This window comes from Zingiber officinale, chromosome 4B, assembly GCF_018446385.1.
Source record: "Zingiber officinale cultivar Zhangliang chromosome 4B, Zo_v1.1, whole genome shotgun sequence".
NCBI lineage: Eukaryota > Viridiplantae > Streptophyta > Magnoliopsida > Zingiberales > Zingiberaceae > Zingiber > Zingiber officinale.
This window is the reverse complement of record NC_055993.1, coordinates 44,941,363-44,966,817: the sequence shown is the minus strand read 5'-3', so window position 1 is coordinate 44,966,817 and position 25,455 is coordinate 44,941,363. Positions and strand designations below refer to the sequence as shown.

The window sequence follows — 25,455 nt, the reverse complement described above, 5'->3', positions numbered from 1 at the left end:
TGAGTTCAAAACTTTAACCATTCTTGATTATGATTCCTCATGATGTGTAATCTATTAAGTGATGTTATTTTGATGTCTCCATGTTTTATGTTGCTTAAAACCTAGTACCATGTCTTGCAAGTTTCGGCCAAGAAGGAAATGAAAGAGCTTAGGGAAGTTTAACTACAACTAGACTTGCTTACGTTTTCTTCTATGTTATGCTATGTATTCTGTTATATTAGTTTGATGTTCCATGCTTAATGTGGCTTAAAACCTAGTACCATGCCTTGTAAGTTTTGGCCAAGAGAGCTACTAGGGGCTAGAAGAAAGCAAATACTCCAATCATGCTTACTAATGTCTCCCTATGATATGTTATATGTTGTACGAACCTTATGCCACCATGTTAAGCTTATGCAAGGCTTATATATGATGAAATGCCTAAAAGATGCTTCCCTATAAGTTGGGACTAAGAGCACTCTTCATGATATGACAAGGAACATGATATGCTATTTTACTTTTGTATGACTTGTACCGGACCCTAAGCATGGTCTAGGGGATGGGCTCCTACGTTGCCCCTAGGTCGAAGCATGGGCCTAGTTCCCTAGTAGGTTCGGGATTAGCTACCTCGGATTTATTTAGGGATGCGCGTAATTCATGTATGTGGTACAATGTCGGGCCCTCATGTTGAGATTTATGTTTAAGTATTTATATAATATATGTTTTCAAAAGAACATCTTGTATATATATTATTTCATGCTATGCGATTATTATGCTTTAAGATAATGTACTCTTGTGATATGCCTATATGTTGTTTAAATGAACAAGTCAGTATTCTATGTTTAATTCATGATTTATAGCTTTTGTGAGTATGAAAGGATCTTACTAAGCCTATGTGCTTATAGTTTTATTTTTCCTTGTACTGCAGAAAAGGGTAAAGAAGGGCTAAACTAAAGGGAGCAGCAAGAGGGGCAAAGATGTGTGTGGCAGTGGCATGGTGGAAGGGATCAGTTTTGTGTTTCAAGCCTTATGCATGTTCTAAGTTTTTGCATGATAACTTGTTCTTTTACTTGATGCTTTTAATGGCTGCTACTTGATGTGAACTATACTATTTTTTGCTTCCATGAAACCTAGAAATGATAAGAACTTGTTTTAGTTAAAGAATTGCTAAGAACCTCCTTATTATGCTTGAAGTGTAAAGTGATGGATGACTAGGTACTTAGCGTATGCCTCGAATCCCATACTAATGTTCATACTTGTGTTTAGACTCCTATACTTCCATCAGGTTAGTTATCAGGGACTTTCTTTAAAGAAGTACCAATTACCCCTATAGAGAATAATATACATGCTTAGTAGTTCATCCTCTCTTTATTAGTACACTTTATGCTCTAGTTTTAAATAATCATGTATCATGTTCCAAGAAATAGATACGAAACCAAGTTATATGCAAGAATGCTAAGCATGCTCACATACATTACATGTTTACATGTTTAAATATTTGTTTCTCCAGGTTTAAAAATTTAAATTCTTCCACTGCAACGATTGCATATGCATGTATGTATGTTCGCGTAGCGCCGCCCTTCCTACCCCCTATAAGTAGGAGGAGGGCGGGCGTTACACAAGGTTGTGCTAGCAACCTACAAGTGTGTTTCAGCCAAGATGGGAAGGAGGAAGAAGAAGAAGCAAAAGAGACCTTTCACCTTCTCAAGTGATGAAAAATCTTATGAAACATATCATCCAAATGATATTTATAGTCATCCCATGGAATACCAAGAGTCTCCACCCTTTCATCTTCTAATCCAATGTCTCAAAATCAACCATTAAATCCAATGGTTGAACTTTAACCATTCAACTTCCTTGGTGAACTCAAGTTCACCCAATGAGTCTAACCCATTGATTCTCATGCAATTCGACTCAATCCAATAATTGGATCTATTTGAGTCTAACTCAATGAGTCTAATTCGGATTACACATAATCCAATGAGTGGGTTCATTCGAGTCTAACTCAATGATTAATCGAAAAAGCCTAATCATCTCATGATTGACTCTTAGGGCTAATTACTAACAGGAAGATGCCATCACACAATCACCCTCTCCACTGGTCACAAGGTGTGCTCTGCTGCCTTGCTGGCATATTAGAGGTAATCACTAACCTTAGCAGATAATTTTAAGTGTTTGAGTTGTTAGATATCTGATTTGGGGCATCTATTTGGGTGGTTAGCCGCAACATCCAGCTTTGGTCACCAGTTTCCAACAAGTATAGTTGTGTTCTGTGGAGCTGAAATTGTTAACAGTGTTAGCAAGAACTATTATATTGAGGCAAATACATTGAATTAAATATGGATTGGATTACATGGTTAAAGGATAGATTCATATTTGGGTGAGTTTAGGTTGATTTATGTATAGACTTAAATCTAATTGAATAGTGGAATGGTTAGAGTTAATGGAGCTAACCCTAGTTGATCAATGGATTAGATTTAGTTAGGAATTTGATTTAGCTAATTAATTTATATGTAATTAGCTAAATATGTATATCATGTATTACAGGACTTTGATTCAAGACGGCATCTCGACATGAGATCTATTTTAGATACGATATCCATTTTTGAGGCGGGTACCTTTGACTTATCTTTTGATATTATCATTCTGATATGCTTAGTGAGTTATAACTAGTTGTAATAGTTATGCCTATATCTGTTTGGTATGTCACTACTTGATACCGTAGTTTACCATATTGTTATCTGTTATGTATTTATGCTTATGTCCTATTGATTCTTGCATTGTGTACTTATGTAGTGACATACAATGCATTACTAGATATAGGTCTAGCAACTAGATTTACTTGACATGTGTACCAAGTTTTCTACTTGTCATGTGTACCTAGTTTATTACCTGGCATGTGTATATAGGTTTATTACTTGGCATGTGTACCTAGATCATTGATATGGACTTGGTTTTTCTTTTGGTAGACATTAAGAGGAGGTTGGTATTTTTAGGATTACATGCTTAGTGGCAAGCACCATTTTGCATGATTGTAATGCTGAGCAATTGTCGGCTCCATTGTTGATGAGCACATCGCCAGTTACATGATCTGCACACACAACTACTCATGGGTTAGTGGTTTATCAAGCAGGGTGTGTGGCAGTTCTTCTCTGTTAAGCTCCGCTGGTCCACTCATGGGTAGTGTTGACTGCAGCGTGGTAGCAGGCAGGGATCCCTCCTCTTGACTATGATAGAGGGAGATGAGAGGTTTGGCTCCCTCACACTATTTGGGGTAGGAAGATAGGCGTACTCTGACAACAACCTGTCCACTCGGTCACTCAGGAGTAGTGATGGCAGAGTGCACAGTTGTCATAGCCCTACCCACTCGACCTCACCATCATTTCTGAGGTGGTTGACTGGCAGCAGGGGTGACCAGAATATTTGCATCATACGCATGGATTGCATTTATTGCTTGTGATTGCTGCATTTTGGATGGTACATTTTTGTGGTTGCATATGATTGACATGCATACAGGAGACATGATGTGTTTGGTCTAACGACCCTTATATTTGGATAGGAGGTCCTGGTGAGTGCAACTTCTTTGCTTCTTCAGTTTTTGCATTTCCTATTTTTGATCATGAGACTGTACTCCATGATTATTACTATTAGATATATCTTACTATACATGTCAACTTGATACCCATTGAGTTGTTGAACTCACCTTGTTGCTTTATTTCTATTTCAGGTTGAGGCTGTCAGGAGGTTCCCGTCGCTAGTCCCCCACCTCATGTAGATATGGTTTTCTACTTTCAGACTTTGTTTCCTTGTTTTGTGATCTATATGCATGTGTTGTGTAGATCTTGTACTCATAGATGTTATATCAAGTTTTGGTCTACTACCCTTATTTTCAGTTGCGATGGTTTTCCGTTGTGGGTTGTTGTTACGAATCACAAGTGTACGGTTACATCGTCAGTAATAAAAAGAATATCGAATACACAGGGACTGTTGATTAAGCACTAGCTAACTTCGCACGGTGAATTATCTAGACAAATGTTTGATTGATTAGAAAAGAAAGTAAGAGAAAGAAAAGAGGAAAGAGAGAATGGACACTACAAGAAAAACCCTCATAGACGTCGGCTTTCCACCGCTGTCTATTACAAAATCGACCGATGTCTATGAAGGCGATGTAAAAGGTCTGTCATTTTAGACATCGGGTTATAACCGGTGTAGTATCACTTAACGACACTGATTTTCAAATCGGTTGTGAACCGGTGTAGTTTCACTTAACGACACTATTTCAACAATGGTGTAAAACCGATGTAATATATGTTAATAATATCAGTTTTGGCAGCGGTGGAAAATCGATGTAATATTAGTATCGTTTAACGATACCGATTCAATTTCTGAAATAGTGAAAAACCGATATTAACAACATTTTAATAGTGCAAAATTTAGTTAATATTATTATAGATCGGTGTATCTAAACACACCAAGTCAATATCCATGTAACCAACACATAAATATTATTCTTACAACATAATATTTCTCATAGTTACAATTTAATTAATCAGTACTTATCTATCATTCTTGTGCTCTTTGTGTTGTTTCATGAAAAATTGCAATAGAGGCCCTCCTCTTGGGTTGAGCTGATATAATACGCATTACTGGTGCTAGTGTTATCCCTCTTGCTCTCTGTGAAGATTTAACTAAATCTTCCCCAGAAGTTTTATTTGTTAATAGACTATTCTCTTTATCTATTACTGGATGAGCACCTCTGCTTGTTTGATGTCCTGAGGGTGACAACTGATTGGTGATTCTTTGTAAAGGAGGCCTCCGTCTTAAAGGAACCATTAGAGGCTTTGGGAACTTTGCAACATCCTTCTTGGTTGTCCTCTCACCATTTAATTGATTCTCCAGTTCTCTTACCTGAATATAATAAAATAGTCAATATGGATATAAAGCAGTTTGTTGCTTACATAAGGGAAATTAAAGATGTTGTAAATTCTACTCAAATAGAGATTGAAAATGAGATAAGTAACCTTTTGTTGGTAATTTTTACTTGTTTGCTCAGCTTCTTTGATCTACACATTTGAAATAATATGTTATAAGGCAACTGATTTGAAAGAAGCTAAATATAGTGATGCATGGTGTATAGTAGATTATTATGATTTTTCTTGGAATATATAAAATAATTTATTCACACTATCTTCATTTGGTTCAATTACTATAAAGTTGGATCACCTTCTTGAGGTCATTCAAGTTCCTCATAAGCTAGACTAATAAGTATGTGGGCAATTTGGTCACTACAACTTTGTTATGACTAACTTTACTTTTTTGCACTGGGTTGGCTTTAAAATTAGGTGAATAATTAGGGATGATACATCTGATCAATTTTTGCAGTATCTAGAAAGCAGAACGCCATATGACTGCACCTGCCATTTACTATATAGTATCATCTTTTATAACCTATGAGCAAGACTTCTATAGGATTTGAAGTTCATATTACTACCTTATCTTGCAATGTTTTGAAAACATTCTCCCGAGATGCGTATTTCAGCTGCATCAATTGCAAGCTTTCATTCAACCTTATGTTTTCTTTTTCACTCTGAAGGAGCTTATCGGCCTGTACAATAACTCTTATTAGGCATCACATAATTACAGAAGATACAAAACCTGTATATGGATTGCCAAATAGAACAAAATTTTAAAACTAGCAACAGTAGCCCAATATGCAGTCGAAACAGATATGCCATTTGTTTAAGCTTGAAACTCTCTGCTAAATCTGTCGGCTTTCGAACAGGACCATGCTCAATGCCTCGGACTCAGCTAACAAAGTTTAGTGAGCATAATGTTTCACCTAAATCTACTGAACTTGGGCTAATCTGTGCAAACATGAGTGTCTTGCAATCTCCTTCTATTGTCAATGAAAATTATCAGTGAAGGGTAATGCGTCAAATTTTCTTTTGGTAATAAAAATTAACGGTATAAACTATCTGTTGTTTTTGAACCTAAACAACAAGATCATCACAGCTAGATGTTTTACTATTCTTATGGTTTTTTCTCACCTAAAGAGCTCTGGAGCAAATGTGTTAGCTTAGAGTTCCTGCAAAATACATTTATCCTTTAGTACAATGAAAAATTCAAACTAGTTTAGATAGTAAAATAGAAGCATATGACTATGAGCATTAGAAGGAGCCTATATGGAATATGTGGGTTCTTGGAGGCAAGAGCAGAGATCACATCTCCCAAAGTTGATAGAGACTTATTGATGAATTGAGATTCCTTCAGCCTCTCTCCTTCTACTTCAATCTTGCTAAGACACTCACTACCAGCTAAATCAACCAACAACAATCTACTTGTGAACTTCTGACCATCTACAAAACTTTCACCCTTAATAGTTACCCTCACCATGCTGTAAAAGGTTTTAATATAATAAGAATGTTGGTCATCATAATAAGAAAATTTTTAAGTGATTTAAAAATGTTAGGCAGAAATCTAACAATCTTTCTATAAATGAAAATGTAAAGAAGGATCATAATCAAACAAAAAGCATAATTTGAATGGAAAACAGGAAGAAACTCACAAGTGAGAGCGGCTACTCTGCTCGTTAGCGTTTGTTGGCACCACGGATCTATTTCTTCCTCCATTTGTCAGAATTTCCCAGACCTCATCTATGCTGCCAACTTGAGGTTCTAAAAGGCCAGGCACATCTTGCGTCCCATCTGATGCTTGCTTTATATCCAACCTTCAGAAAAACAACAAAGCCCAACAAATTGAACCTTTACTTTGCAATCAACTCAGTTAATACTTGCAAACAAAAATGCTAAAATCAACTCAAGATAGTGTTTGAGGAAATTCATCAAACACATTGCATGCATCAATCAATTAATACTTGCAATCAAGAGATCAAGAAGATGAAACTCTAATATTTTTTAGTTTCCACTATACTTGAGTTTCTAGGTTACACATGTAAGAACATGACCTTGACAAGCAAAGTGTCAAGCTTATTTGAGTTTCTAATATGGATTGAGATGATGAGACCTAAAGCAACTTTGATTGTATATAATAAACACTGTCAATCAATTGCTTATGATCAGGAAACCTGTGTCTATTATTCTTGCATAGCCGATTTTAAATTCTTTTTACATTTGTTTTTTGTGAGAAAAATCAACACCTATCGTGAATATGGAACAAAAGGAGTGTATTGGTATGCTAGTGCTGTTGACGCAGAGCAGGGAAAGTGTTTGAGGAAATACCAGCCGAGGTAGGTGAAGGCGACCGGCAGGATTAGTGCCTGGAAGCCGATACCGATCGTGAGGGTGTGGAAGGCGGAGTAGTAGGTGTTGTCGTTCCTCGACTCCGTGATGGGGAGCCACGCGTCCTGGGGGTCGAGCTTGGTGAGGTGGACGATCTCCAGTGATTGGGCGTCCTCAGCGTGCACGGCGTCGCCATCCGCGGGGTGGCCGACCGCGGGGTTGCCGAAGGCAGCAAGGGCGATCGCGTGAGCGACGAAGAGTGGAGCTGAGATGTCACGCCCCGGGGGAGTCCCTGTCCGAAGAAATTTCGGCAACATCTCCCCTGTACGACTGACAATCTGAAACTGTCTACAATGCCCTCTAGGCCACATATGCCTCGGCCAACACGGTCGGAACAATAACAATAATATAAGGCAATCACCCACACAGTTAATAGTTAATAAACTAGAACAGTGATAAGAGGACTCAAAAACAACCCTACTCAAGTACACCCATAAAGCACAAAACCGATGTCCTACACAACTACACCCATAAAGCTCAAATCCGACGATAAAATCAACTCACCTCTTCTGCCGTCTAAACAGGCATGTTGTAAAACAAATCAAAATAAAATTCATAGACAATATCCATAAAGTAAACTAATACAAGTCCAGATGTCAAAAGAAGAATAAGTCTAAACACAGTCTAATAAAGAAGAACCAAAAGACAAACAAACGTCCTCGTGGACTGCAGGGGACTAGCGTTTGGAACTCTCTGGACAGCATCAACCTAAAAATAGCAACGGAAAAGGGTGTGAGTCCAACACTCAGCGGGTAACAAATGATATGGATAATAAAGAAAATAACAACTAGCACTAATCATGCGTACAGTCTCCTGATACAAGAAGGATAAATGCAACTGAGGTAAGCAGGAGAAAACTGTACTAACCAGGACCAGGGTATACGTATAACAGGGTCGTCAGATCGAGAAGTATCAAATCCTGTATGCATGTCAATCATATGCATCCATATAAATGCAGCAAGTAAATGCAGCAAACACAAGCAATAAATGCATGATGCATATGATGCCAATGTCATGGTCACCCCTGACACCAGTCAACAATCTCACACACAATGGTGAGACTGAGTGGGTAGGGTTGTGACAACCGTGCACTCTACTATCACTGCTCCTGATGAGTGACCGAGTGGACGGGATGTTGTCGGAGTACACCTATCCTCCTACCCTAAATCATAAATGGGGGAGCTCAATTCTCTCATCTCCCGGTACACGATGACGGGGAGGAATCTCTGCCGGCTACCATGCTGCGTTACACTACCCATGAGCAGACCAATGGAGCTAAACAAAGTCCAACCGCCTGCCAGCTACCATGCTGCTACACTAAATAACGGAGCCAAACAGAGCAGAACTGTCTGTTGGCAACCATGCTAAGTCACCAGACCAACGGAGCTAAACAGCAAAACTGCCACACACCTGTCTGATTGTAACGACCCGCCTCCTACTGACTAGGTTGCGAGGCTGATCGCTACAGTTATGCTGTGCTAAATTACTATTGCGGAAATCTGGATTTATTAAAATTTTACTAAACTGATTACTGTAAACTGAACTTAATATTCTAGGTGTACCTAGGAGTTGTACACATGCTAGGGAAGATAATCTATGCCTCTCGGATCGCCTGCTAGCTGTAATCAGGCATTTCAATCGATCCATAGATCGATTGGCCTGTCGGATCGATCCGGTGATCGATCCAGCTTGTTACTGGCACGGAAAAACTCTCTGGATCGGTCGGCAGACCGATCCATATGCTCCCTCGCCTCTGTATGCGGCTGGATCGGTCTACCGACCGATCCAGGAGCACACTGATCGGTCGGTAGACCGATCCAGTGGCTCACTGATCGGTTAGGCTGACAGATCAGTGAGCGTCTGTGCTCTCTGTTCGCACAATGGATCGGTCGGCTGACCGATCCATAACAGAGGCCAACTCTCTGTTCGCGCATGGATCGGTCAGCTGACCGATCCAGTGGCACAACCCACTCTCTGATCGGTCTGTAGACCGATCAGAGTTCTGATTTCAGCCTGAAACTCTGATTTCAGCACTTGGGCGTGCCAAAATCTCACATATGAGTTATACACTACATGAGAAACACTCTAATGACATAAGACTAGTACTCTAAACTTAACATGATACATAGTTCACTGATTCATAGCATTACACTACAAGAAAACAGGGTTTCAGAGACGAAAAATTCCGTCTCTGATAGTCAGTTTTCCGTCTCTAAAGAATATTTGAGACGAAATATTCCGTTTCAAATATCCGTTAGTGAAACCCCCGTGGCTAAATTTGAGACGGAAATATTCCGTCTCAAATTTCAGAAACAAATTAAAAAATTGTTTGTGAATCTGTTTTTATTTGACCAAATGGAATTAATTGAAAATATAAATTTTGTTTCTAATTTTGTTTTAAATCCGTCATTAGTCTGTCTCAAATTACATAAAAAAATATAATTTTAATTTGTTTATAAATTCATTTATAATTCGGTTTATAAATTCTGTCTCGAATTTTGTTTTAAACTCATCATTAATTTGTCTCAAATAACATATTAAATATGGAACCGTCGCGGCGCCGGTTAGGGCACGCGAGGAGAAGGCGCAGGCGGCTCGCCACGCGGGGGAAGAAGCACAAGGAAAAGAAATAAAGAACAAAAAAAAGAAGAGGAAATATAAATAATTAAACATTTCCCCGTAAAATGGTATAGCCTAAACAGGCTTTTCCCGGGCCCCGTTTTTATCCCCGTAAACTACTCCATACGAGCTTCTAAAAATTCTGAAAAATTCCCTTATCATTATTCCTGATTCTTCCAGTATTTTACATTCTCCCCCAATAATAAAAATTTGATCCCCAAATTTCGTTATCTACCATCAGCAAGTACTAACAACAGATAGAAAGTATAAATGCTGAAATGGAAAATAACCCACATACCTCAAATGAAAAGATGGGGATATCGAGCTCGGATCGTATCCTCGAGCTCCCAGGTAGCCTCCTCGTCAGTATGATGCTGTCATCTGACTTTAACCAGTCAGATAGTCTTGTTCCACAACTGACACTCTTTTCGTTCCAGAATCCATACCGAAACCTCCTCATAAGTGACGTCAGGCTGAATGGGAACAGAGATATCTGTCAGCACATGTGTCGGGTTGGGTATGTATCTCCTCAGCATAGATACATGGAATACATTGTGCACGCGCTGCCAGGGACGGTGGTAGTGCCAGTCGGTAAGCTACTACTCCAATCCTCTCCAGGATCTAGAAAGGGCCAATGTATCGCGGAGCTAGCTTACCTCTGAGGCCAAATCTCTTCACCCCTTTTGTGGGTGAAACTCACAGAAATACATGGTTGCCTGTAGAGAACTCCAGGGGTCTATGTCTCCGATCTACATAACTCTTCTAGCGGTCCTGCGCCTCTGACATCCTCCGTTTGATAGTACGGACCAACTCTGCCTCATGCTGAGCTCTATGAGGTCCCAACAGCTGGGCCTCCCCAACCTCATCCCAGAGGGTGGGTGTCCGACAAGGCCTACCATACAACGCTTCAAACGGTGCCATCTGGATAGCCGAATGAAAGCTGTTGTTGTAGGCGAACTTTACCAATGGCAAATGGTCCTCCCAACTGCCTCTAAAATCCAATACACACGATCTCAGCAAGTCCTCTAGAGTCTGAATGGTCCGCTCTGACTGTCCATCTGTCTGCGGATGGAAAGTTGTACTGAAACAGAGCTGAGTGCCCAAGGCCTGTTACAGACTCTGCCAGAAATGAGACGTGAACTAGGGTCTCTATCCTAAATAATAGTCAAAGGAACACCATGTAATCTGATGATCTCCCGGCAATACAGATCTGCCAATCGATCCAGGGAATCAATCTTTCGGATCGCTAAAAAGTGCACGGATTTGGTTAATCGATCAATGATTACCCAAATCGCGTCATGGCCTCGTCGTGTCCTCGGCAAACCCACCACAAAGTCCATGGTAATGTGTTCCCATTTTCACTTGGGAATAGGAATCCGCTGAAGTAAGCCGATAGGTCTTTGGTGCTCGGCCTTCACCTGCTGACAGACAAGACATCTAGCTATGAATTCTACGATGTCTTTCTTCATACCGTTCGACTAGTAGGAACGCCTCAAATCTCGATAAATGTGGGTCCCGCTTGGATGGATCGCAAATCGAGAGCGATGAGCCTCCTGAAGTAGCTCCTGTAAGACCGGGTGAGATTGAGGTACGCATAATCTGCCTCGGAAGTATATAATACCCTCCTCGTCTCGTGTGAACTCAGTCTACTGCCCGGAAGCTATCTGGCTGCAAATAAACTACAAATGCTGATCACCAGCCTGGGCCTCTCGAATCCTCGTCCTGATCGACGACTGAGCAATCATGGTAACAAGAATACCCTGCTCTGTCTGTCCCTGCTCCTCAAGGTCTAACCTGGAGAAACCCTGAATCAACTTTGTTACTAAAGTCCGGTGGCAAGCTAAAGTCCCTCTGGACTTCCTGCTGAGTGCATCGGCAACCACATTAGCTTTCCTCAGGTGGTAGCTAATGCTACAATCGTAATCCTTCAAGAACTCCATCCATCTCCTCTGTCGGAGATTAAGTTCCTTCTGGGTGAAAATATATTTGAGACTCTTATGATCAGTGAGAATCTCAAATGTAATGCCGTATAAATGATGCCGCCAAAGCTTCAGAGCAAAGATGATGGCAGCTAACTCCAGATCATGAACTGGGTAGTTCTTCTCATGCTCCTTCAACTGTCGAGAAGCATAGGAGACTACCCTATCGTGCTGCATCAGAACAGCGCCCAAACCCTGAAGAGACGCGTTGGTGTAGAATACAAATCCATCCTCTCCAGAAGGTAAAACCAAAACTGGAGTCGACACTAATCTCCGCTTCAGCTCCTGAAAGCTGGTCTCGTAATCCTCGGACCACGTGAACTTCACACCTTTCCTTGTATGGCGTGTCAGCGGCATAGCAATATGCAAGAATCCCTCGACAAAATGTCGGTAATATCTGACCAGTCCCAGAAAACTGCGGATCTACTGCACTGAATTGTGCTGCTCCCAGCTGGTGACAGCCTCGATCTTCTGAGGATCTACTGAAATACCTCTGCTAGAGACCACGTGTCCTAGAAAACCGACTGAAGGTAGCCAGAAGGCACACTTGCTGAACTTCGCATATAGCTAATGTCGTCGAAGAGTCTCCAAGACTATGCGAAGATGCTGTGCATGTTCCTCCTCGGAACGCGAGTAGATCAATATGTCATCGATGAAAACGACAACGAACTGATCTAGATACTCTAGAAAGATGTGGTTCATCAAGTCCATAAACACCGTTGGTGCATTAGTAAGCCCAAATAGTATTACCAAAAACTCATAATGTCCTATCTGGTACGAAATGTTGTCTTCAGGATATCAGAATCTCTGACTCTCAGCTGATGATACCCGTATCGCAGATCAATCTTAAAATACACTAATGTACCTCTGAGCTGATCAAACAAATCCTCAATCCATGGTAAGGGGTACTTATTTCTGATGATCACTACATTCAGCTGTCTATAGTCAATGCATAATCTCAGTGTACCATCCTTTTTCTTGACAAATAACACCGGAGAACCCCATGGAGAAACACTAGGGCGAATAAATCCCCTGTCTAAAAGCTCCTAGAGTTGAACCTTCAGCTCGTTAAACTCTTTTGGTGCCATACGATAAGGAGCTTTCGATGCCGGCGCGGTCCCCAGAATCAGCTTAATAGAGAACTCCACTTGCCTTCTAGGAGGCAAACCTGGTAGCTCCTCTGGAAATATATCTGGGTACTCTCGGACTACTGGCACATCGGAGAGCTGCGAACTACTGTTGTCGTCAGTATTATTCAAAGATAGTAGTAAACCCTGACAACCCTGCGAAAGCAGCTTCTGAGCCTGAATCATTGAAATGATCGATATGCCGTCGTCTCTGATGCCAGTGAAATACCACGAGGGTTGATTCGGAGGCTGGAATGTGACCACCCTCGTGTGGCAATCAACAGTGGCATGATATGCTAACAAACAGTCCATGCCAAGAATAATATCAAAATCGACCATTTCCAATACTAAAAGATCTACCATAAGTATCATGTTGCCAAAGTCTAACGGGCAACCAATGACCTCCTGAGTGACACCCAATGTATCACTGGATGGTAGAGAGACGGTCAGTCGCTGCAGTCTAATAGTGGGTAATCTACCAATCTCCCGCATAAAAGTACGAGATATAAAAGAATGCGAGGTACTAGTTCTATCAGCATATCAGCAGATAATGTATAAATAGAAATCGTACCGCGGAAAATAGATCCGTCGGCTCGCTGCGCATCCTCTCTGGTGACCGCATGAATATGCCCAGTCTCTGATGGAGGAAGAGGTGGTAACGCTGCCTGCGACTGCTGCATCTGTGCAGGAGCCTGCCACTGAGGTGGTACTGGATACTGTACCAGAGAAGTCTGAGAGGACGACGACTGATACTGTACCGATGGCTGGGACTGCGTATGATACTGCGCCTGTGGTTGGGGCTGCAGCTGATACTGCCCTTGAGTCAGATAATGAGGTCCCAGAACGGAGCTCTGCGGTACAATGGGAGTACTGGGGTACTCCTGTCCGAGCATGCTAAATGCAGCTGCTGTAGGGGGAGCAATCCGCTGCTGGCCATGCGAAGGTTGGGCTCTTCGCCCTCCTCGATAAGTTCCGGACTGACTGAACTGTCCTCCATGACCAGACCCTCTGGAAGTCATAAGCTGAGTCTTCTGTGGACAATCACGGCTCTGGTGCCCAGGCAGTTTGCAATGAAAGCAAACTGACTGTCCCAAAGAGCAGGCTGGGGTGATGTGATCTCTGGACCCACATCTGAAACAGTGAATGTCACTAGCGGGTTGTTTCCGGTTCTGCAGTGGAGACCGAAAACATCCTGAGGAAGACTGCCCTGACTTCTGAGGCCTACGAAATACCCTAGAAGTACTCTGACCTAGCCGACTGCGACCGCTCTACTATTGTGTAGCCTGTGGCTACTAGATCTGTCCAGACGTCTGACCCGGCTGCTTCCTTTTTCTGTCCTGAAATGCTCTCTGCTGAGCTGACATAATCATGAGGGCTCTGTCCAACGTCTCTAAATAAGATGCGCTGCCAAGACCGGCACGCCTTACTTGCAACTGTCCATCCAGCCCCTGAATGAACTGCTGCATATGTGAACTGTCCTGAGCAACTAGTTCTGGACAAAATCTAGCCAATTTGTCAAACTCTGCATTATACTCTGTCACCGACCGGTTGTTCTGTCGCAGACTCAGGAAATCCTGCCGGCGAGCCATCTGATAAGCTCGTGGGAAGAAACGACTCTCAAAAGCCTCTCTGAATCTGACCCAAGTGATGTTCCGCTCGTCGATGATAGAACGCTGAGTAACCCACCAAGTGTCGGCCTCATCCCGTAAATGGAAAGCAGCCAGATCTGCTTTCTCCCACTTGGAGCAAGCCATATAGAAGAAGGTTTGCTCCATAGTCTCTATCCATGACAGGGCCACACTCGGATCAAGGTCTCCTCGAAAAAGTGTAAATCGACTATTCATCGACTCTGCCAACGCTGGAATCCTGGCTCGTGTCGCGACAATGTCAGTGAGGTGTGTCGAAACGGCAGCAGGAACTGGCGGAACCACTGGAGCTAGTGCTACAGGTGGTACCGCTGAATAGACCGGGGGAGAAACTCCCGGTGCTGCTGTATAAACTGGAGCATATGTCGCCGGTGGCACTGTAGGGTCAGCATAGGTGGTCGTAGCTGGATGTACGGTAGGTAGTGGTACCGAATGTGGAGCAACCGGTATCGCTGGTGCAGGTGCTGCGGAGTATACAGTAGGTACTGGGGCACAGGTGCCACTGGTGTCGGGTACACGGTAGGTCCAGGTGGCGGTGGTACCGGATACGCCGTAGGCTGGGCCGGAGTAGGTGCGGGGTATGCCTGTATTACCCCTGGTGGTACCGTAAATACGGTAGGAGTGAGTACAGTCGGTACAACCGAGGTAGGTACCTCTAAAGGAGCCATCGTGGTCTGAGAGCCCGACGCACCCGCAGTATCCTGAGTATGTCCCTGACTGATAGGCTCAACCCCAGTAGGCATCTCTGGCAAGTCCAGAGATCCCAAGGTCCTTGTACGTGGTCGTCCAGCACCACGTCTCGCAGCTATTCTTGTAGATCTCCTCATATCTGTTAAGTTATATCACAGATATTACAACAAGTATAACAATTACAAAATAACATCATACCCATTTGCTGTCTAGAGATGTTCCGTCGCTATCCAGTCCACAATTGACCTCAAAATTCTGAACGAGAAAATCGATGGAAACCTATACAAATCAAAAAATAAGTACCCAAGTTTTCTAGCAAACTTGGGCTAATCCAAAAATCCAGAACACCCAAAAGCAGGTATTCGTAACCCGCTCTGATACCAATAAATTGGTATCAGATAAATCACGAAATCCGTAAAATGATATACAAACAAGTATCGCCAACTTGGCTCTGATACCAAATAAATTGTCAAGCCCTGGGGGAGTCCCTGTCCGAAGAAATTTCGGCAGCATCTCCCCTGTACGGCTGACAATCTGAAACTGTCTACAATGCCCTCTAGGCCACATATACCTCGGCCAACACGGCCAGAACAATAACAATAATATAAGGCAATCACCCACGCAGTTAATAGTTAATAAACTAGAACAGTGATATGAGGACTCAAAAACAACCCTACTCAACTACACCCATAAAGCGCAAAATCGATGTCCTACTCCACTACACCCATAAAGCTCAAATCCGATGATAAAATCAACTCACGTCTTCTATCGTCTAAGCAGGCATGTAGTAAAACAAATTCATATAAAACTCATAGACAATATCCATAAAGTAAACTAATACAAGTCCAGATGACCAAAGCAGAATAAGTCTAAACACAGTCTAAAAAAGAAGAACCAAAAGACCAACAAACGTCCTCGTGGACTGCAGGGGACTAGCGTCTGGAACTCTCCGGACATCATCAACTTGAAAATAGCAACGGAGGAGGGTGTGAGTCGAACACTCAGCGAATAACAATTGATATGCATAATAAAGAAAATAATAATCAACACTAATCATGCGTACAGTCTCCTGATACAAGAAGGATAAATGCAACTGAGGTAAGCAGGAGGAAACAGTACTAACCAGGACCAGGGTATAAGTATAACAGGGTCGTCAGACCGAGAAGTATTAAATCCTGTATGTATGTCAATCATATGCATCCATATAAATACAGCAAGTAAATGCAGCAAACACAAGCAATAAATGTATCATGCATATGATGCCAATGTCATGGTCACCCATAACGCCAGTCAGCCATATCACACACAATGGTGAGATCGAGTGGGTAGTGCTGTGACAATCGTGCACTCTGCCATCACTGCTCATAATGAGTGACCGAGTGGATGGGATGCTGTCGGAGTACACCTATCCTCCTACCCTAAATCATAAATGGGGGAGCTCAATGCTCTCATCTCCCGGTACACGATGACGAGGAGGAATCTCTGTCGGCTACCACGTTGCGTCACACTACCCAAGAGCGGACCAACGGAGCCAAACAAAATCAAACCGCCTGCCGGCTATCACGCTGCTTCACTAAACCAGCGGAGCCAAACAGAGCGGAACTGTCTACCGGCTACCACGCTAAGTCACCAAACCAACGGAGCCAAATAGCAGAACTGCCACACACCTGTCTGATATACCACTAACGCATGAGTGGTGGTGTGTGCAGATACATGTAACTGGCGATGTGCTCGATAATAATGGAGCAGACTATCGCACAGCATGCAATCATGCGAGATGATGTATGACACTAAACATGGCAATATCCTGAACAGCATAACAATATCCATATATAAATATAAAATGTGTACCATAGGACAATGAACCAAATCAAAGGTACACAAATCAGATAAGGTATCAAAAACCCTAGGTCCTGAACATAATAAATAACATGGTTGTGCCACTACCTCTATAAGCATGTATAATCAGGTAAATACTAACATGATGTGCATATCAAATAAACAAACAAGCATTTAACAGATCGGGTAGTGATCAACCTAAGCAAATAAGAAACACAATCATTGCTATTTGTTAAAAATATTACTATGCATATCAAACGACATAAAGTTAAAGTACCCGCCTCCAATCGAAAAGTCCAATCTGGTCCAAATACGACGTCAAGATACTCGTCTTGCGTCAAAGTCCTGTGTCACCAATATAAATATATTTTATTTAGCTACAATTCACATAAATAGGTAAATAAAATTCTTAAGAACTATTTAGGGCAAACCCTAAACCAACCTCCTCGACCTACCTAAATTAAATCCAAATCATACCTAATTCAATCCATACCTCTAATTAAGCTATACATGATCATCTACTACAAAATATAACAAATCACTACCCCCTTACCTCGATTCGCAGCCGTGCTTTGTACCGGAATCCAAGGTTTACTGCTGGAATGCTTCACAGCAAAGCCTTCCTCTCCCTCATAGCCCCTGAATGTTGATGCATAGTACACAACACCCTGCTGCAAATCATTCCCTACGGTTCAGTTCATGGTGAAGTCAAGATAGAGATCACAAATGCAACAACAATAACCTAATCTTACCTCAACAAGGACCTAGGACACAGAGGAAAGGCTCGGCAAAACCTGGTGGCCGGCGACAGTGAGGTGCAGAGGTGCAGCGGTGGCTGTAACCCAAAACTGGGGCACGGCACAGTAAGGGAAGAGAGAAGAGATGGCCAGCGATGGTCGGAGAGTGCACAGTGGATTACGGTCGGCTCTCGTCGCTAGGGCGGAGGGAACGGGCTCTGCCCGGCGATCGGCGCTAGGGCTCGGGCACAGAGCAGGAAACACTTCGGCGAGGCATCTACGGTAGGGCGCCGACGCTAAGGATCACCACTACGAGGGGCGAGGGGCGACGCTGGCTAGCTAGGGCATAGTGGTGCCAATAAGAAGAGGATGAGGAATGAGAGGTAGGCTCAGGGGAGGAAGAAGGAGAAGAGAAGAGATGGGCACGACTTTAATCGCGATACAAAATGGAACCGTCGCAGTGCCGATTAGGGCACGCGAGGAGAAGGCGCGGGCGGCTCGGCACACGAGGGAAGAAGCACAGGGAAAAGAAATAAAGAAAAAAAAAGAGGAAATATAAATAATTAAACATTTCCTCGTTAAACGGGGTAGCCTAAACAGGCTTTTCCCGGGCCCCGTTTTTATCCCCGTAAACTCATCCATACGAGCTCCGAAAAATTCTCGAAAAATTTCTAAATCATTATTCCCCATTTTTCCAGTAATTTACATTCTCCCTCACTAATAAAAATTTAGTCCCCAAATTTCGTTATCTACCATCAGCAAGTACTAACAACAGATAGAAAGTATAAATGTTGAAATGGCAAATAACCTACATACCTCAAATGAAAAGATGGGGATATCGAGCTCGGATAGTATCCTCGAGCTCCTAGGTAGCCTCCTCATCCATATGATGCTGCCATCCGACTTTAACCAGACGGATAGTCTTGTTCCGCAACTGACGATCTTTCCGGTCCAGAATTTGTACCGGAACCTCCTCATAAGTGACCCCTCGGCCCCTTGGGCGGCCACACTAGCGACCCAACTGGCAGCCCCTGATTGTCCCTTGGGTGGCCACAATGGCGGCCCAACTGTTGACCCCTTATGTCGTCATCCGACGACCCTTGGCCGTGCCATTACTCACAAGGTCTTCCCACCCCTGGCCAGTGGATTTTTGCCTTCCCTAGGATTCGAACTCTAGATCTCCAGGTTAAATACTAGAGTTTATGAATCCTAGTAGCTAAGTGTGTAACGCCCCGCCCCTTCCTGCTCAAGCTGACGGGGGTTACTTATCTTTTCCGTCTTATCTTATCTTACTTACTTGCTTGTTAATAATCTTTTTTACTTAAAACAGCGGAAGTCTTGTTTATAGTATATTTTTTTCTTTTTAAAACTTTTCTTTTACTTTTCAAATCATCATCACTAACTACCTATCATATAAAGTCACATAGCATGCTTAACATAAATTTAAGCCATAATACTAATAAGCATGATGAAATGTCATGGAGTCATGAAATAACGACATAAGCATAATTCTTATTAAATAAAAGCAGGTCTTTCTCTTTTAGCCGAGCCACTACTACACACATCCTTCTTGCCCCTCCTGCTGCTCCCTTAGTACATCCATTCCTTGCCTTTATATGTGGTACAAGGAAAGTAAGCTATGAGCACACAAGGCTCAGTAAGATCCTTCCTACTCACAAAAACTATAAAGCATAGCATATTCATAAGGCATAAGGCATAAAGCATAAGGACAACTCATCATATCATGTATAGAAACATCATATCGTAACATAATAGTAAGGTATCATGGCATATCATGACAAAATCATAAAGTGCATCCTAGCATAGCATAACATAATCATAAGTATCATGGCTTATCATGGCATAATCATAAAGTGCATCCTAGTATAACATAACATAATCATAAGTATCATGGCATATCATGACATAATCATAAAGTGCATCCTGGCATGTCATAACATAGTCATAAGTATTATGCGAGATGACTTTCAAAAACATGTATCATGAAAAATATATGCAACATGTCTTTTGAAAACTTATTACATACATACTTAAACATAATCTCAACATGATTAGGGCCCCGGCTTGTACAAGATACATAAATACGCGCGTCCTATGTAGGTCCAAGGTAGCAAGTCTTGAACCCTACAAGGCATACATACTATGCCTGTTTCTTAGTCCATCGACCTAGGGGCACTTAGGAGCCCATCCCTAACGATGCCCGTTTTTTAGTCCATCGACCCCGGGGCGCTTATGAAGCCCACCCTTGGTACAAGCCATATAAAGTAAAGTAGCATGTCATACATATCATGGTTCTTATTATTACATGCATATCATATTTCTTAACGTATCATATCATACAAAAATTTGGGCACACAGCTCATCATAATAGCATGCATAATTTGGGCACACAGCACATCATAAATATATGCATAGTTTGGGTACACAGCTCCTCATAATAGCATGCATAATTTGGGCACACAGCTCATCATAAATAGCATGCATAATTTGGGCACACAGCACATCATAAGGGTTATCAACATGCATAGATCATAAGCATACATAATTAAACAAAGAAGCATAGCAAGCTCTTATCATATCATGAAACATTGCATGTGAGACACATGAGAATCATATTTAGGTCTCTAACCCTAATATCATATAGTGGCCGAAACATATAGTTGTGACTTAGGTTAAAAATCAACATACAAGCATGTGAACCCTAAACCAATATCATATCATGTATCACAAGGAACATCATGAGCATTGTTTAGTTTAGGTTCTAGGTTTCCTAAGCTTAGAAATCTTGTCATGGCCGAATCTTATCAAGCATTACATTGGGTTAAAAGCAACATACAAGCATGTGAACCCTAAACCAATTTCATATTATACATCATGAGGAACATCATAAGCATGTTTAGTTTAGGTTCTAGGTTTCCTAAGCTTATAAACTTGTCATGGCCGAATACCATCAAGCATCACATTTGGTTAAAAATCAACATACAAGCATATGAACCCTAACCCAATATCATATCATATATCATAAGGAACCTCATAAGCATGTTTAGTTTAGGTTCTAGGTTTCCTAAGTTTATAAACCTACCATGGCCGAAACTTGTTAATCATGGGACTAGGTTTCATGTGGCATAAAATCATGAAAAACCCTAAACCAATTTCATAGCATTTATTACAAGGAACATCATAAGCATAGTTAGGTTGGGTTCTTAGTTTCCTAGGCCTTTAAACTAGTTGTGGCCGAAAGTTCATAAAGCATGAAAAGTTCTAATCAACCCTACAAGCATGAGCATGTCATGTTAACTTTATATTTTGTCTTAAGGAACATCATGGCATGCTTAGTTTAGGTTTAAAGTTCTTCTAGACCCTAAAACCAACCATGGCCAAATATTCATGAGCATGGAATAAAAATCTAACCATCATACAAGCATGAGCATATCATGTTAACTGCATATCTTGTCTTAAGGAACATCATGGCATGCTTAGTTTAGGTTTAAAGTTCTTCTAGACCCTAAAACCTACCATGGCCGAATGTTCATGAGCATGGAATAAAATTCTAACCAACATACAAGCATGAGCATATCATGTTAACTACATATCTTGTCTTAAGAAACATCATGCCATGCTTAGTTTAGGTTTAAAGTTCTTTTAGACCCTAAAACCTACCATGGCCGAATGTTCATGAGCATGGAATAAAATTCTAACCAACATACAAGCATGAGCATATCATGTTAACTACATATCTTGTCTTAAGGAACATCATGCCATGCTTAGTTTAGGTTTAAAGTTCTTCTAGACCCTAAAACCTACCATGGCCGAATGTTCATGAGCATGGAATAAAATTCTAACCAACATACAAGCATGAGCATATCATGTTAACTAAATATCTTGTCTTAAGTAACATCATGGCATGCTTAGTTTAGGTTTAAAGTTCTTCTCGACCCTAAAACCTACCATGGCCGAATGTTCATGAGCATGAAATAAAGTTCAAATCAACATACAAGCATGAGCATATCATGTTAACTCCTTATCTTATCTTAGGTAAAAATCATGGCATGCTTGGATTAGGTTTAACAATTTCCTAGGCCCCTAATCCCATCATGGCCGAATGCTTCTGAGCATGGAATGAAGTTCAACCCAACATATAAACATGAGCATATCATATCAACTTCAAAACTTATCTTAAGAAAGATCATGGCATGCTTGGTTTGAGTCTTAACTTACCTATTTCCTTTATTCATGCTTGGCCGAGAGTCTAGGGACATGACTCTAAGTTCTAACCAAACATTCTAGCATATGAACATTAGATAGATCCTCTACCATAAGATACATGATACAAGAAACATATTGAGCATGTCAAATTTGGGTCTTTACACTTCCTAGGTCCTTCTTGTCTTGGCCGAAAATTCCATGAAGGTATCCTAGGTTTTTAGGCAACCAAATCTCATAGAAAATACACAAGCTATTGTACCACAGGTGAGGGAAACTTACATCCTTTCGCTTGTGGTTTTTCTTAATGAAAAAGGTACCCTAGGTGCAAAGGAAGGAGAGAGCTTCTTCTTCTTGCACTTCCTTTTTGTTTCTCTTGCTTGGAAGGGGTAGATCTTGAAGGATTCTTCTTGTAAATTAGTTTTATTGGAGAGGAACCTTAGATTAGCTTTTGGAATTAGGAGAGGGAGGGCTCTTGGTTTCGGTGGAGAATGAAGAAGGAGAAGGAAGGAGGAAGAAGAAGAATTTAATCCCTTGTTTTTCTTCTCCCAATCCTATTTATTCCTATGTAAATGAAGCATGTCTTCATTCATTCCCTCAACTCCTCTTTTCCCTCATTCCTTTAATCCCACGAAAATAGAGAGAGGGAGGGAAGTAGACAATTTATCTTTTGCTTGCTTCTTCTCTTAACCAAGAGGAAGAGAAGGTAAGCAACTAGGTTTTCTCTTGCTCTTTTACTTAACCATCTTCTCTCCTTTAACTACCATTTCTATTCTCTTTTATTCACTTATCATTCATTACTCTAGTGGTTCCATCCACTAATTTAACTCTATTACTTGTGGGAGGTTCAAGGTTCAATCCTTGACCTCACCTCTTCTTATTCTATTTTTGGTTTCTATTTTCCTTCTCTTTTATTTTCTTTTTATTTTTTTTAAATAAAAATACTCCTAGACATAGCTTAGCATTTCGTGGGTGTTACAAAGTGAGTGGCGCTCACTTGGCTACCAGGATTCATAAACTCTAGTATTTAACCTGGAGATCTAGAGTTCGAATCCTGGGGAAGGCAAAAATCCACTGGCCAGGGGTGAGAAGACCTTGTGAGTAACGACACGGCCGAGGGTCATCGGATGACGACATAAGGGGTCGCTAGTTGGGCCGCCATTGTGGCCGCCCAAGGGACCATCAGGGGCCGCCAGTTGGGCCGCTAGTGTGGCCGCCCAAGGGGCTGAGGGGTTGTGACGTTACATGAGATGGAGGAGCGGAGATATGCGGGCGAGAATAAGCTGCCATAACCGCTGCCAATTATGGAGGCAGCGTCGGGGGGATGGAATGCAACTCCATTACCTCATCCTCCATGGGTCAAGCCACCTACGTTGCTACCCTCTGCGTCCTCAGTCAAACACAAGGCAACCTGTGCTGTGCATCGATCTAGGAAGGTGAAGAGGGAGATGAGGCTGAGAGAGATAGCTAGATGGCCACCGGCGAGGAGGAAAGTGGTGGATATACGGTGGACGGCGCGATATAGGTTTAGGTTTGGAGGGAAGATTGAAGTGTTGCAAATTTTGGCTAAGTATTGGTGGGAAAATTAAATTATTTTATTTTATCATAGACACCGGGTTTTAAAAACCACTATTAAAATCGGTGTCTATTAATGAAAAAAAGGTGCTCATAGACATCGGCTTAAAAAATCGATGTCTATGAGCAAAAATCTGCACTTATAGACATCGATTTTTGGAAAAACCGGTGTAAAATACTCAAAGACATCAATTTTTGCTTAAAACCGCTGTTGTTCCACCGATGTCTATGAGGGGTTTTCTTGTAGTGGGATCTTGAGAGGGAATTGAGCTAAGGGGATGGTGGATGATAGATTCTAGGATTTCAGTTTCCTTGTAATGCTAGGTGATGTTACATAGATTGCTTAGTTCCTATCCTCTATGTTCATGCTCTTATAGAAAGTTAGATTCAATACCGACTCTCCCCTGCAGTGGATAAGCCGGCATGATCTACTACTCTGTGTCCTATGCTACTAAATGGTAATGATTCCCATGAAGTCCATTTAATGGGGTAGCCCTGTCACGATGTCACGTGGTCATACAACATAGAAACACACTAACACACATAACAAAAAAATAGAAATAGAGATTACGCCTGATCCCCTTCTTCCTTGTGGAGATTTGCTTCTCCTTTCAAGGTGATACCCTAAACGTCCGTTTAATGGGGCAGCCATGTCACGACGCCCCGCGATCTTACGATCTAGGGTATTCCCCCAATGGGATTAACATTTCTACACAACCATTTGATAAAACATGCAAAATATATAAACAAGATTTGCACACACATTACATCAAACAAGAACAAGGCATCAACAAGTCATTGAATAGAATCATGACAAGTCTACATAGTTTTACATAACCATCACATCATAAATACTTCCTACATCCTAGATCTGGAGATCTACTCTATTGCAAAGGAAGAACAAACCCAAACCATAAAATAAGGCATATTTACAACCCTAGATCAGAGAAGAAGGGGAAGAAGAGATGTTTACCGATGATTCCGATGTCTTGGGGATGCCTCCTCGCTCTGAAGATGCACAGATCAAGACAGAATGGAGGAGAATAAAGCTCTAGGGTTTCCACCTAAGGTGAGAAGCCTTCCCCAAGGAGAGGGACGAAGTCCCAGACCCAAGATGAGTTAAAGAATGAGGATCTTGACCCATTTATACCTCCACCAAGCTGACTAGGAAAAATAGGATTACAGGGTCTGTTAAACCGGACTTTTCACCCATTAAACCAGGTTTTCTCGTGATTCTCATGCACCAAATTTGTAGATCTTGAAATTATCTTCAATCTGATACTTTGGTTGAGCCCTGGATCCAACCGAGCTAAAAGTTATGGTGGTTCAAAGTTTGGTCTGCAGTCTGGGCGGAGGTCTAGTTGAAGACATGGTTGAGAGGTACGACCGTGCCATTTAGCGCGGGCAGACAATGCTTTCTCTCTGTTGGATCTGAAGCAAAGTTGTACATCTTGATGTCATCTACGTTTCAGTATAAAGAATAGCTCGAAACTCGAATGGATCGCAATGTTATGGCCGAATTACAATTGGTCTATAATCTGCCCAGAATTCAGCACAGCTCTGTTTTGGAGTGGCACGACCCGTGTTCTTCATCACACGGCCGTGTGGAACCCACACGGCCTCACACGGCTTCTTCTCGGGTTAAGTCACATGGCTGTATGGCTCACACATCCGTGGCCCTCTTCTTCTCTGCCGAGGTCACACGGTCGTGTGGATTTACACGGTCGTGGCCTTCCTCCCCTCTG

General features: G+C 41.8%; 1 pseudogene; it reads right to left on the bottom strand.

Annotated features, from left to right (window-relative positions):
* Window positions 1–4,539: 4,539 nt before the first annotated feature.
* Window positions 4,540–8,203, bottom strand: LOC121978234 (annotated as a pseudogene).
* Between the last annotated feature and the right edge of the window lie 17,252 nt (window positions 8,204–25,455).